Source organism: Globicephala melas, chromosome 4 (genome assembly GCF_963455315.2).
Source record: "Globicephala melas chromosome 4, mGloMel1.2, whole genome shotgun sequence".
In the NCBI taxonomy this organism is placed as follows: domain Eukaryota; kingdom Metazoa; phylum Chordata; class Mammalia; order Artiodactyla; family Delphinidae; genus Globicephala; species Globicephala melas.
The window spans coordinates 15351875-15365254 of NC_083317.1; the positions used below are offsets into that span (position 1 = coordinate 15351875).

The 13380-nt window shown below is 37.0% G+C and overlaps 1 pseudogene; it reads left to right on the plus strand.

Annotated features, from left to right (window-relative positions):
* Window positions 1-12620: 12620 nt before the first annotated feature.
* Window positions 12621-13056, plus strand: LOC115865894 (mitochondrial intermembrane space import and assembly protein 40 pseudogene; annotated as a pseudogene).
* The last annotated feature ends 324 nt before the right edge of the window (window positions 13057-13380 follow it).

Here is a 13380-nt window from a genome sequence, read left to right on the forward strand (position 1 = left end):
TTTTATTCTGTCTCTATGTAGCCCTTAACAATTTTTGTATTGTGTTGTATGTTTTAACCTTTATATACTCTTTTCTTAAATTTGTTAACCTTTATATATTTTTAACATTTATAAGATTTGCTTATGCTTTTAACTTTTACACATTCTGTGATTTTCTTTTCTCAAGACATCATTATGTTTATAAAGTTCTCCTATAAATATATTTGGCTCTAGTTTATTAATTTTCAGTGCTGCATAGTAGTCCATTATATAAATACACCACCATGAGTTAATTCACTTTTCTGTTGACAACTTAGGTTGTTTCTAAGCATTTGCTATTACAAACTATTTTGCTGTGAACATGTCTCTTGTCTCCTTGACTATATGGGCAAGTTGCCCTGGAGTATATTCCTTTGGACTGCTGAGTTATAAGGTGAGGGAATCTTCAACTTTACTAAATATTGTAAAACTGACCTCCAAAGTGGCTACACCAATTTACATTCCTCCTGCTGTGTACAGGAATTGCCATTGCTTTATATCCTTATCACAATATAGTGTTGGCAGGTTTTTTAAATTTCTGCAAATATGATAGGTGTGAAATTATAATCATCTTTTCAAGTGATTATTAGTCATTTATGTTTCCTCATCTGTGAGGTTCCATGTTGCTGTGTGTGTTTTTTATGGACCTCGTTTTTTATTGTGTTGTTTGTCCTTTTCTTATTGATGTGCAGAATTTCTTACATACACGGCATTTTAATCCTCTGTTGATTATACGTGCTGCAAATATTTCTTTTTCATTCTTATTATGATGTCTTTTGATGAACAAAGTTTTTATTGTAGTATATGCCATCCATATTTTTTATAATTTGTATTTTTCCTGTTTTATTTATTTCATGCTAGAAGCCGTAAAGATATTCTTTGTTTTCTTCTAAATTTTTTTGGTTTTATTTTCACTGTCAAATTTTTAATATACCTTGACTCGATTTCTTTATGAAGTGTGAACTAGTATGGCATAGTGATTGAAAGCATGGAGTCTGAAGCCAGACTGCCTGAGTTCACATCTCACCTCCATCACATTTTAGCCTGTCACTTAACCTCTACATGCCCTAGTTTCTTAATCTGTAAAATGGGTATAAAAATAGTAGCATCTATTGATAGATAAGTGTGAAGTTGCAACTAGGATATACAAAAACCTCTTAGAACAGTACCTACTAAATGCATTTAAGTGATTACTATTATTATTGTTGTTGTTATTATATGAAGTAGGAATCTAATTTTATTTTTGTATATGGATAACCAAATTTCCTACCCCTATATACTAGCTGACCTCTTTCTCACTTTCTAACAATGCCATTTCTGTCATACATCAGCTTTCATGTAGGGGTGAACATTTTTCTAGCTTCCTTATTCTTCCGTTGGACTGTCTATCCTCTAGAAAAATTTCAAGCCTACATTTAGAATTCCCTGAGTTCTAGAAGTCCCTGAAGTTGTCACTCTGGCCTCTTCTTCTTTTATCTATAATCCCACCTCAATAATATATTTTTAGTTGTTTGATAAATAACTGAAGGACAAGGGCAATGTTTGTTCCCTAGGGCTGCCAAAACAATGTACCACAAACTGGGAGACTGAAAACAAAAGAAACTTATTGTCACTCATTTCTGGAGGCTGGAAGTCCAAAATCAAGGTGTTGGCAGGGTCATGGTCCCTCTGAAACCTGTAGAGGAATCCATCCTTGCCTTTCCCTAGCTTCTCGTGGTTTGCTGACAATCTTTGGTGTCCCTTGGCTTGTAGATGCAACATCTGATCCTTCATCTTCACATAGCATTTTTCCTGTGTCCCTGTCTTTACATGGAGTTCTTTTTGTAAGGACATTAATCAAATTGGATTAGGGATCCAACCTATCCCAGTAGGACCTCATCTTAACTAGTTATATCTGCAACAACTATATTTTCAAACCAGGTAACATTCTGAGGTACTGGGAGTTGGGACTTTATTTTTTTGGGGGGGGGTACCATTCAACCCATAACAAGGGCAAAACTAAAACTACTAACCTTTGGCTTCAATCAAATCTTCCAACCCTCACCTGAACATCTCAATCCACCTGCTGAGGATCCTTGCCATACTGCCTTCAATTACAGTGGTTCAATCCTCCTAGACCCAGTTGTCCTAACCCAGACAAATTTAAAAAAAAATAATTTCAAACTTCAAATAGCCAACTACATCAGGAGTTTGTAAAGAAGGAAGATTTCAGAATCCTACCCTTAGAGATCCTGATTCAGTGGTTGGAGTTGATCAGTGCTAATGCAGGTGGTCAAGAGAACACACTTTGGGAAACATTAATCCAGACAACGTGTTAAAAGGCACATTTCTAAAGAAGGGGAAATCTGCAGAACAGCCCACCTCATTGCTCAACACTCAGGCAGCTGCTCATCAACCCAAAGGTCTTGGAAGAGGCTGTCTGCAGAGAAATGGAGTTTTCCTGATAAGCAGTCTAGAAAATTAGATTAATACTACTTCAGAGTTTAAAACCCACTCTTAGAGGATTACAGAATTGAACTGGTTCCATTTTTAATTAGCAATTCAATTGTGTCTTCAATTTTCACAGGCTGCAGATGCCCTCAAAGTCCAAAGTAGGACACTGCAGTAATCTATTCTACATTAATAAAGCTTGGACCAGAGTTTGCTTTTTTATTTGGAAAAATGAAATTAAAAGACAACAGCTGGTATTTGTTGAAATCCTACTATTTGCCAGCATTTTTCTGGGCAGTAGTGAGACAGCATTAAACAAAACAGACATAATCCCTGTTATCACAGAGCTTTTATTCTTGTGGATGGGAGATGATTGAGAAGCAAGATAAATTAATAAAGTATGTGAAAACTCCAGGATGATAGAGATTTTTGACTGTTTCATTTAACACTGCCTCTCAAGTGCCTAGAAGAGTCATTGGCACATAGATGAGGGTCAGCAAATGTATATTGACTACCAAATGGTGATAAGCGCGATGGCAGAAATAAGGTAGGAACATGGACTAAGGAGTGGGATGGGTGCGATTTTAAATGGGAGAATCAAGGAAAGCCTCATAGAGAAAGGGTTTTTGGAGTAAAGATCTGAAGGAAGTGAAGATGGGAGTCATATATGTATCTGAGAAAGAAAGGGACCAGAAAACAGCCTGTGCAAAGGCCCTGAGATGGGAGCAAACTTGGTGTATTCAAGGTAGCATTGAGAGAAGGAAAGGAGAGAAGGAAAAGTGGGAGCATGGAAAGTCAAGGGCATTAGGAATGGACAGATCGAGAAGAGGTAAATGGGCCACTATAATACCCTTGGCATTTGCTCTGAGAAGGGCAGCCACCAAGGGTTTAAACAGTGGAGTGATAGAAACTGCTTATACTTAACAAGTGTATTTCAAGTGCTGTGTTTTGAACACACTGAAGGGCATAAGCAGGAAGCCATTGAAAACACCCAGTGAGACTGTCTTCTGCCAAAATGGTGGCAGTAGTAGGATGAGAAGGAATAGGATTCTAGGTGTATTTTGAAGATTTGGGCAACAGGATTTCCTAATAGATGGAATTTCAGATTGGATGCGAGAAAAAGAGAGCAGTTGAAGATGTAGCCAGGCAAGGATGTGCAGGAACTCATACTTTAATACACTGCTGGTGGGAATATGAAATGGCACAACTACCTTGGAACATTGTTTGACACTTTCTTTAAAAGTTACCCAATACATCTACCATTCTACCTGGACATTCTGTACCTAAGTGATTTACTCAAGAAAACTGAAATCAAATGTCTGAACAAAGACCTCTACTGAATGTACATAGCAGCTTTATTCAGAATAGCCAAAAACTGGACACAACCCAAATGTCCATCACTTGGAGAAGACATAAACAATTATCCATATAAGGGAACATGAATCACAACAAAAAGAAGTGAACTACCAGCACACACGACAAAAATGGATCTCAAAATGTTTATTCTAAGTAAAAGACACAGACACCAAAGAGTACACACTGTAGAGTTCTATTTATATAAAATTGTAGAAAATGTAAAGTAACCCCACAGTGACAGAAAGCAGACCAGTGCTCTTTAGGGGACAGGGGAAAAGAGAGGAATGGGTGACAAAGAGAGAGAGAAATGTTCTGTATATTGATTGTGGCAGTGATTTCCTGGTATATACATCAGTCAAAACTCATTGAATTGTACACTTGAAATGGGCAAAGTTTACTGGGCATAAATTACACTCAAAAAGTTGATTAAAAAAAAATTTAAAGAGGATAAAGCTAAGGTTTTTAGCCTGAGTGACTGAAAGAATGGAATTGCAGTTGACATAAATGAGAAAGACTAGAAGAGAAGGCTATTTTGTTGATGGGGGATATCAGGAGCTCAAACTCATGGTGAGTTTGAGACACCAATTAGATATCAGAGTAGAGATGTTAAATGGACAGTCAGATATAAAAACCTGGAGTTCAGGAAATGGCCTAGGGTGGAAATATACATACTGAAGTCATAACGTACAGATAAAGCTATAAGGCTATATAAGATCATTACAAGATAGAATGTAGACAGAAAATAGGAGAGATCTAAGGACTCATCCCTGAGATAAAGATGAACAGCAAAGAATCTGAGAAGAAGCAGCAGTGATTCAGGAGGGAAAGAAGTAGAGTCTAGTACCCAACAAGGCACATGAAGGAGGGTTTCAGGGAGAAAGGAATGATCCTGTGGCAAACGCTGCTGATAAATCAGACTAGATGAGGACTGAGAACTGCTCATTCATGTAAACGACCTGGAGTTCATTACTGATGGGGTGATAGTGAAGAAAGAATGGGAAAAGAGCAATTAGAGTTAGCCTAGATAGCTAATTCATTCATGGAGTTTTACTGCAAGAAATGGGGAATGAGTGGTAAGTGCAGGAGGAAGTGGGGTCGAGGGAGAGCTTTCTTAAGATGGGAAAAATCACAGCATGTTTGCTCACTGATGGGAATGATTCAATGGAGGAAGAAATGTTAGTGCTTTGAAGGAGCTAGGGGAGAATTGTTAGAGCAATGTTCCTGAGAGTATGAGACAATGGAATTAAGTGCACAAGCAGAAGGGCTAGATTGTGTCAGGAGCCCAGAGAGACCCTTAGCTATAGGGACAAGGAGGGGAATTCAGGCACAATAAATAAGGCAAGGGGAACTGCTGCTACATCTTTTCTGTTTGCTTCTATTTTCTCAACGAAAGAAGAAGCAATGTAATCATTGAGAGTGAGCATGAGTTAGAAGCTGCTGGAGACTTGAGAAGAGAGAAGAAACTACATAATAATCAGCTAGTGTAGGGGCTGGCAAACTCCAGCCCCCTGACCTACCGGTTTTGGTATGGCCTGTGAGCTAAGAATAGCTTTTACATTTTTCAAAGTGGTCAGATAACTATAGCTTTTTAGTGAGAACAGGTTCTTGAAGAGATGATATTTCCTCTTGGCTAACAAAGCCTGCAATATTTACTATTGGCCTTTTAGGGAGAAGTTAGCGGTCCCTTGATGTAGGAGAAAGAGAGAGTGAGTGGGATGAGACCATACAGCACGATATGCCAGGCAACAGGAAGGTATTGGGTGGGAGCTTGATAGAATGTCAACTCACTGAGTCCTCGTACAAGCACTGCAAGTTAAATATTAATAACCCAATTTTAGAGATACCCTCATTGGGTTTCTGGGAGGTTCGGTAACTTTCTCAAGGCCACACAAATAATAAGTGCTGGAATATACGTATTTAGCAAATATACAACTATCTCAAATGTTTCCTTTCCACTCTGCCATGCTGCATTACAAAAGACTGTGGCCTCTGTCTTTACCTTGAATCCTCCCATCTGCAATGGCAAGGTGATATATAAAGAAGCAGCACATGCAGCAAATGAGCCACCTCTTGAGCTGGACTGATGTAGGGGTAGACCTCACCCTGCTCTTGGCTTTGTGGCCTTGAACAGGATATATCACATGTGCAAGGCTCTGCTTTTCTCATCTATAAAATCAGATTAATAATAAATGCCCCATTTGAAGTCTCTGATATTCAACCATTTTTAAACAATAAAAATGACAATTTCATATGTTTCAAACTAGTACCTACCATCCAAGGATATTGTGTGGATTAAAGTTAATATACATATAGCACAAGTACAATGCTGACATTTAAAGAACAGGTATTCTATGGACAATAATAACAGGAGCAGCCTTATGCCTAAAGAAGTCATTATTTAGAGAGAAGGGGCTGTGAAATGATCTCAACTATGTACACTTGGCCCAGAGGCACAGGGGAAAATGAAGGGAGGAAGTCTGCAGGAATCCTGGTTGTGGCCAATCAGCCTCAAGTCACTCTAACTCTAAGTCCAAACCCAACTGATAACATTTGGCCTGGAGGAGCCCCGAGGGCAACTTGATGACCAAATACCTGGAAGACTCATGGGGTGGACTGAGACATCTCACTCTGTTTGGCTGCAGGGGATGGAAACAGGAATAGTGAGTGGAAGTTACATGGAGACAGATTTATATGCCATTAAGCTAAAACTTTCTGGTAATTAGAATTATTAACCATGGAATGAGCTTCAGTGGGAAGTAGAGAGTTCAAGGGTAGACTGGGAGAGCACTAGATCACGTATTACTAGAGGAATCTCATAATGGGTACATTCATTACATAATAAATGATTTGTGAGATTCTTTGCAATTCTAAAATGTTATGAGTTAGTAGTCCCTGGCTTTGGCCTAGCAGTGCCCTAAAGTCAGAACAGCTAGTTAAGTATCTAGTATAGTGCCCTAATACAGAGCGAGCATTTAAGGAATATTTGCCCCTCTCCTTCATGATTCTTCTGCCCTTAAATGCAAGAAGTTTTACGAGGCTGTCTTATCATTCAGCAACTGTACTGTATCTCCCCCTTATTTCATTCTTTTTGATTTATCATCTATCTGCTAATTAAGGAACAGAAGAGGAAAGAGCTGATTTTAAAAGTAACAAGTCCAAATTCAAATTTGAATCCAAGTCTATTGTCATGCAACTGTTATCATATCACAGTCAGTATTTCATATTTAAATTGGCTTTTCCAAGAATAGATCACTGGGATTTATAGCACTAATAGGGGAAGAAATTGTTTTCTGAGAAAAGATTAAAAATTGGCATTTGAGAGATATTCAGATCACTTCACTCACAGATGGATGGAATAGAAATTCTACCTACGTTAGTCAGACTGGCCAGAAAAGGCATCTGCAGAAAAGACAATATTTAAGTTGATTTCCAACAGACAAGAAGTCAAACAAGGCAACAGTGGAGATAAAAGAACAGAGGGAACAGCATGTATGAACATCCTGAGGTGGGAAAGATGTGGATGTGTTTGAAAAAGAGTGGCTTTGGTGTAGTGATGGAGTAGTGCAGCCTGAGGTTGGAGAGATCAGCAGAGACAAATGAGGTAGATCTATAGAGCCATCCAGCTCTTGTAAAGAGTTTGAATTTGTTACAAATATAATGAAAAGCCACTTACAGTTTTTAAGGAGTGTTTAATTTATGTTCTAGAAGATGATCACTCTTGCTTGTGATGTGGAAATGGATTGTAGAGGAGCAAATGTGGAATCAGAGAGACATCAAAGAGATGTCAACATAGTCTGTGAAGGATGGGCTATGGCCAGGAGCCAAGAAGATGGAGAAAAGACAGAGAGAGTCAAGATATTTTGGGGAGTAGAATCAAGTGAAGTTACCAATGCTTTGGATAAGGGTTATGGGAAAAGAAAATCAGGACTGACTCAGGTTTCTGAATTGAGCAACTAAAGGATAATGTGCCATTTATTTGGATAGAACAGATAGGGGAGGGATTCACCTGCAGAAGAGAAATGAGAAGTTTTATCTTAGATGTATATGATTTAAGTGTCTGTAAGACATACAGGTTGAGCTATCAGGTAAGCAAAATTGTAATGGTGCTCAGAAAAAAAATTATCTAGGTTGGAGATATAAACTTTGGAGTCTTTAGTCATACTGATTTTTTAAAGACTGGGAATTAATAGGATCACTCAGGGAGAAAAATCAAAAGAAGAGAAGAGGATCCACAACTTAAACCAGAGGACTGCCAATACTTCAGAGGAGGCGTAGGAGCCAGCTGGAAAAGGAAACTGATGTAATAAGCCAGTGCATTTGGAAAACTAGGAAACAATAGTGTAATGATAGCCAAGAGAAGAGAGTGTTTCAGGAAGTAAATGGCCAATCCCATCAAATGCTCAAAGGGTGGATAAGAGGACAGAGATGTGTAGATTGCAAATGGCTGTGTGACCATTGTCAGTGATCCTGAGACAAGAAATTTCAGTATAGTCGTGGGGCAATGTGGAAACCATATTAGAATGGATTAAAGAAAAGTTAAGGAGGTGGAACTAATACATTTAACAACTCTTGAGAAGTTTGGTTATGCAGGATAATGGGGAAATGAGTGAAACCAATCTTCAGGGAGCTATGGAACTAAGGTTTGATTGTTTGTTTTTGGTGTTGTTTCTAAGATAAAGTTGGAAAATTAGAATATGGTTACAAAACTGATATGGTAAAGAATGGAAAATTTGATAAAAGGAGAGTGGATAACCAAAGTGAAGTGTTTTTAAAGGTCAAAGAGCACTGGATCCATAGGATAAGGGAGGGCCTGGAATTGGCTAAGATGAAGAAAGGGCTCTCCATAATGACAGAAGGGAAAAAGTGAAGATAACTGCTGATGAGGGTAGTCTTTGTTAAGTTTGCATTAGAAATTTTAGAGTTATCATCTGAAGGCTTTTATTTCACTTAAGTATGAGGCAAGGTCAACAGCTGAGTGAGGGTAAAATAGGGAGGAGTTGTGGGTGGTTTGAGGAGAACATATAAAATCATTCTGGGAAATATAAGTGGGTTTCTGGGTCGTAGTATGTGCAAGTTGTGATTTTAGATAATCAAATTAAGGAAACATCAATTCAGTTATATATACTCCAGTAACATTCAGCTACTCAGACACAGGTGCAGAGATGGGGGGTGTTGAGGTTTTACTAGACATGTGTGATGAAGGTGAGAGTAGTAGAGGGGTTGAGACTACATGTGAGGGGGTGATTATAATGTTAGACCATGGAAGTTTAATGATGTACCTAAGAGAAAAAAAATAGAAGGAAACTCAACAAAATGTTTAAAGGGTACTTCTGAGTGGGGAGAATACCGGTGATTTTCATTTTCATCTTTATGTGAGTCTTTATTCTCTAAATTTTCTATAAGAAGCATATTTTAGTTCTAAGTACATTATTTTAAAAATAACCAAAATGATATAAAAGCAGTTATATACTGAGCTTAAGAACAATCCTCTTAAAATTGAGATGGGAATCAGAAAACAAGTAACAATGGCAATAAGTACATACCTACCAAATGCTAGTGGACTAAATTATCCAATCAAAGGCATAGGCTGGCTAATTGGATTAAAAAAAAAAAAACAAAAACAAGACCTACCTATATGCTTCTTACATAAGACCCTCTCCAGAGCTAAAGACACATACAGACTGAAAATGAAGGGATGGAATAAGATATTTCATGCAAATGGAAATGACAAGAAAGCAGGGGTCGCAATACTATATCAGGCAAAACAGACTTTAAAATGAATTCTGTAACAAAAGACAAAGAAGGGCATTACATAATGATAAAAGGATCAATAAAGGAAGAGGATATAACACTCATTAACAATAAAGGAAGAGGATATAACACTCATTAACAGATATAACACTCATTAACAAATATACAAAAAATTCTGTATTATACACATAATACAGAAGTATGTAAATATATAAAGCAAATATTAACAGACATAAAGGGAGAAATTGACAATATTACAATATTAGTAGGGGACTTTAACACCTCACTTACATCAATGGACAAATCATACAACAGAAAATCAACAAAGAAATAATAGTTTTAAATGACACATTAGTTCAGTTGAACTTAATATATATCTATAGGACATTCCATCCAAAAACAGTAGAATACACATTCTTTTCAAGTGCATGTGGAGTTTTCTCTAGGATAAATCACATGTTAGGTCACAAAACAAGTCTCAAAAAATTTAAGATGATAGAAATTATATCAAGCATTTTTTCCAATCACAGCAGTATGAAACTAGAAATCAATTACAAGAAGAATGGGAAAAACACAAAATGAAGAGATTAAACATGTTACTAAAAACCCCTCAATGAAGAAATCAAAGATAAAATCAGAAAATACCTTGAGGCAAATAAAAATGGAAACACAACTTTCCAAAACCTATGAAACATAGCAAAAGCAATTCTAAGAGGGAAGTTTACAAGGATAGAGGTCTGCCCCTAAGAAACAAGAAAAATGTCAAACAATCTAACTTACCATCTAAAGGAATTAGAAATAGAAGAACAAATAAAGCACAAAGTAAGCATAAAGAATGAAATAATAACAATCAGAGAGGAAATAAATTAGAGACTAAAAAAAATAGAAAAGATAAAGCCAGGAGCTGTTTTTTTGAAAAGATAAACAAAATTAATAAACTTTTAGCTAAAGTCATCAAGAAAAAAAGAGAGGACACAGATAAACAAAATGAGAAATGAAAGAGGAGAAATAATAACTGGTATCACAGAGATACAAAAAAAAATCATAAAAGAATACTACAAACAGTTATATGCCAATGAACTGGTCAACCTAGAAGAAATGGACAAATTTCTAGAAACATACAACCTTCCAAGAATGAATCAGGAAGAAATAGACAACTTGAACAAACCAAAAACTAGCAGTGAAATTGAATTTATAATAATAATAAAAATTCCCAGCAAACAAAGTCCAGGAGTGGACAGATTCACAGGGGAATTCTAATAAACATGTAGAGAAGGGATAATACCTATCCTTCTCAAAATATTGCAAAAAATTGAAGAAGAGGTAACACTCCCAAATTCATTTTACAAGGCCACCATTAGCATAATACCAAAATCAAACAAAGACACTACACAAAAAGAAAATTACTGGTCAATATCTCTGACAAATATAGATGCAAAAATCTTCAACAAAACATTAGCAAACCAAATTCAACAGTATATAAAAAGGATTATGCACCATGATCAAGTGGGATACAAGGGATACATTCTAGGGATACAAGAATGGATCAACAGTCACAAATCAATCCGTGTGATACACCACATTAACAAAAGGAAGGATAAAAATCACATGATCTTCTCAATAGATGCAGAAAAATTCAACATCCATTCATGATAGAAACTCTTATCAAAGTTGATATAGAGGCAACATATATCAAAATAATAAAGGCCATTTATGACAAACGCACAGCTAACATCATACTCAACAATGAAAAGCTGAAAGCTTTTTATCCAAAGTCAAAAACAAACCACACATGCCCACTCTCACCAGTTCTATTTAACATAGTATTGGAAGTCTTAGTCACAGCAATCAGACTAGAAAAAGAAGTAAAAGGCATCCAAATTGGAAGGGAAGAAGTAAAACTATCACTATTTACAGATGACATGATACTATATGTAGAAAACCCTAAAATTTACACCAAAGGACTATTAGAGCTAATAAATGAATTCAGTAAAGTTTTAGGGTACAAGATTAATACATAGAAAGCTATTGCTTTTCTATACACTAATAATGAACAATCATAAATAGAAAGCAAGAAACAATCCCATTTAAAATCACATCAAAAAGAATAAAATACCTGGGAATAAATGTACCAAGGAGATGGAAGACCTTAACTCTGAAAACTATAAAACATTGATGAAGGAAATTGAAGATGATCCAAAGAAATGGAAAAATAGCCCATGTTCATGGATTGGAAGAACTGATATTGTTAGTGTCCACACTAACCAAAGCAATCTACAAAAATAACACAATACCTATCAAAATACCCATGACATTTTTCACAGAACTAGGACAAATAATCCTAAAATATATATGGAAACACAAAAGACCCTGAATTGCCAAAGCAATCTTGAGAAAAAAGAACACAACTGGAGGTATCATGATCCCTTACTTCAGACTATACTACAAAGCCACAGTAATCAAAACAGCATATTACTGTCACAGAAACAGACACATAGATCAATGGAACAGAATAGAGATCCCAGAAATAAACGTATGCTCTTATCGTCAATTAATCTGCAGCAAAGGAGACAGAACATAAAATAGAGAAAAGACAGACTCTTCAAGTAATGGTGCTGAGAAAACTAGACAGATACATGTAAAAGAGTGAAATTAGAACATTTCCTCACACCATATATAAAAATAGATTCAAAATGGTTTAAAGACCTGAAACCATAAAATTCCTAGAAGACAACATAGGCAGAACACTTTTTGACATAAATCATAGCAATTTTTTTTGGATTTCTCTCCTAAGGCAAAGGAAACAAAAGAGAAAATAAATAAATTGGACCTAATTAAACTTAAAAGTTCTTGCACAGAAAAGGAAACCATCAGCAAAACGAAAAGACAGCCTACTAAATGGGAGAAAATACTTGCAAATGATATGACTAATAAGAGGTTAATATCCAAAATATATAAAGAGCTCATACAACTCAATATCAAAAAAAAAAAACCTGATTTAAAAATGGACAGAACCTGGAGGCCACCACCGCCATTGCTGTGCGGTCGAAGCACCAGCCTGCACCATGATCTACTGCCAGCAGGAAGGGAAGGATTGAATCATATTTGTCACCAAAGAAGACTATGAAACTCCAAGCAGATTGGAGCTGGTGGCCGATTGGAGCTGGGGTCTCTTCTCCTCATACAGACCCCAATGATCTGTATGAGGAGAAGAGACTGATCCTGCCAAATGGAGATATCAACTGGAACTGCCCATGCCTTGGGCGGATGGCCAGTGGTCCATGTGGGAAACTTTTCAAGGTGGCCTTTTCCTGATTCCTCTACAGCATGGAGGATGTCAAGGGGTCAGACTGTGTAGACCAGTTCCGGGCCATGCAGGGGTGCGTGCAGAAGTACCCGGACCTCTATTTCCAGAAGGAAGAGGAGAAGCCAAGGGATCGTTTAGAGGAAACAGCTGCCTCTGAGGCCACTGCAACCATAGAAGAGAAGGGGTCCAGCTAATGATGGCTCTGGGGTGCTGGGCTCCAGCCTCCTTCAGAGCAATATGAACCTCTCTGAGAAAGTGTCTTCCCTTCTGTTTTTCTGTGCACTGTAATGTACATAATAACTTATTGTGCTGATCGGGGTCTTGGCCCCTTGACATATACACTGAAAAATGGGGTTGTGTGTCTGTGTGTCTCACATGGACATATCAGCAAATGTAGCTGCCACTTTTGAATTCGTTTCTCAGATTGTCCTGAATTTTGCCACTTTGAAATAATATGCTGAATAATCTCAGCAACCAAAAAATCATTATCTGGGAGTGTTTCTTGTGAGTGAGCTGAT